This window comes from Ovis aries, chromosome 9 (genome assembly GCF_016772045.2).
Source record: "Ovis aries strain OAR_USU_Benz2616 breed Rambouillet chromosome 9, ARS-UI_Ramb_v3.0, whole genome shotgun sequence".
NCBI classification, from domain to species: Eukaryota; Metazoa; Chordata; class Mammalia; order Artiodactyla; family Bovidae; genus Ovis; species Ovis aries.
In genome coordinates this window covers 79,465,581-79,467,713 of record NC_056062.1, presented here as the reverse complement: position 1 = coordinate 79,467,713, position 2,133 = coordinate 79,465,581, and the positions used below count along the sequence as shown (strand labels likewise).

The window sequence follows — 2,133 nt, the reverse complement described above, 5'->3', positions numbered from 1 at the left end:
TCCTCTAAGGGCCTTTTTGGATACTTTCCTATGAAGTTTTAATGTCACATATATATTGTGTATCTTTGCATGTAGTGTATTAGATCTGTACTTTATACACTAAAAAACAATTTTTTAGCCCCCAAAGCCAACACTGAGCAATCCCCTGTGGGAACAATATTGCTCCACTGAGAATGTATGATTTACACTAGTAAATATAACTTCAAAGAGGATCAGATTACTTAAGTCAGCTCATCTTACAATAAAGATGCCTCATTACAAAATGGCTGTGGCATTCTGAGCATGAAATCAGAGCAAAAGGGGTTAAAAGGCCTAAAGGGATACCCATAGACATGGTCCAGTATACCATTCCCCACCATAAGATATGGTAACCCCACAACCCTATAGCCACAGGAGCCTCCATTATTTTGCCTAGCTTCTGTGCAAACTATAGCTTTTGTCATTTTTGTCAGTTAAATTTAATTACAAAGTATCCTCAGGTATACAAAAAGCAGAGATAAGGAGCACTCTTATACCCATAACCTAATTTAAGAGATAAAAACACTATATATTCATGTGTAGCCTACACATAATGTGTGTATGTGTCCAACTCCTTGTGACCCCATGGGCTGTGGCCCACCAGGCTTGTCTATGGAATTTTCCAGACAAGAATACTGGAGTGGGTTGCCATTTCCTCCTCCAGGGGATCTTCTGGACCCAGGAATCAAACCTGAGTCTCTGGCATCTCCTGCATTGGCAAGTAGATTCTTTACCAACTGTGGGACCTGGGAAGCTTTACTGAAATGTGAAAGTTTGTCCCCATTCCAAAGTCACATGTTGGAGCCCTAACCCCAACATGACTGTTACTTGGAATAAGGTTTCTAGGGAAGCAATTAAGGTTAAATGAAGTCATAAGGGTGGGGCCCTAATCTGACAGGATTAGTATCTTTATAAACATCAGAGTTCACTGGCTCTCTCTCCACCATGCGAGGACACAGCAAGGAAGTGGCCATCTGGAAGCCAGGAAGAAAACCAGTCCCCTGAGCTTGAGAAATCTTCATTGTCTAAGCTACCTAGTTTATGGAATTTTGTTTTGGCAGTCTGAGCAAACAAACACAAACACACTAATCCCAAGAATTAATCATTGGGTATACGGAAAAGAGAGGAGAAACCAAGGGTCAAGAACAGTTAACACTGGGTTCTACTACAAATCCAGCCACTCTGATTCTGTGGTACAACCCTTAGCCCTCTGAAGCATCCTTCTTCCCTTCTGTGAAATGAGAGGCTTTAGGTAGAACTTCTTCAGGTCTCTTAAAACTTCCAAACTAAGCTCTTTCCAGTGATAAGACTGGAGATGCGCAGAAATGGCACCTTGCAGGGGAAAAGAAAAACAGGCCATGGGCCTCGGCCCTCGGGGGGCTGAAGAAGAAAATGTATTTGGTGTGTGCCACACCTCTGCATCCTTCATCGACACTTTTGCCCATGGCACCGATCTTTCAGGCAAGGAAACCATCTGCCGTGTAACTGGCTGGATTAAGGTGGAGACTGACTGAGATGAGCCCTCTCCATATACTGCCAAGTTGGCTGCCTAGGATGTAGCCCAGAGATGCAAGGAGCTGGGCATCACAGCCCTCCACATCAAACTCTGGGCCATAGGAGGAAACAGGACCAGGACTCCTGGACCAGGAGCCCAGTCAGCGCTCAGAGCACTTGCCTGCTCAGGGATGAAGACTGGGCGGATTGAGAATGTTACCCCCATCCCCTCCGACAGCACCCGCAGGAAGAGGGGTCTCTGTGGCCACCATCTGTGAAAAGGACTCCTCAGATTGTTGTTTTGTTAATAAATTGCCTTGATGTAAAAACAAAACCAAAAAAAACTCTCAAACTAAAAGTGTTACGTGCTGTGGGCTATGGCTCAGGCAATGACAGTGCCAGGATTCTATCCTCACAAAGTTCTTATGGGTATTCACAAAGCTATTCAGTTACAAGCGTATTCATGACAGAATTGCATTGAATGGCAAAAAACAAAAACAGCAACAAAAAAACTTGTAAATAACCTATCTAACAATAAACTATGTTAAATAAACTATATAGTAGAGCCAGATCATAGAATAAGTATTTATTGTGCAAACCTGTTAAAAAAAATTAACATCA

At 42.9% G+C, this 2,133-nt stretch overlaps 1 pseudogene; it reads left to right on the top strand.

Annotated features, from left to right (window-relative positions):
* Nucleotides 1-1,334: 1,334 nt before the first annotated feature.
* LOC121820314 (small ribosomal subunit protein uS11-like) lies at nucleotides 1,335-1,790 on the top strand (annotated as a pseudogene).
* Nucleotides 1,791-2,133: the final 343 nt, after the last annotated feature.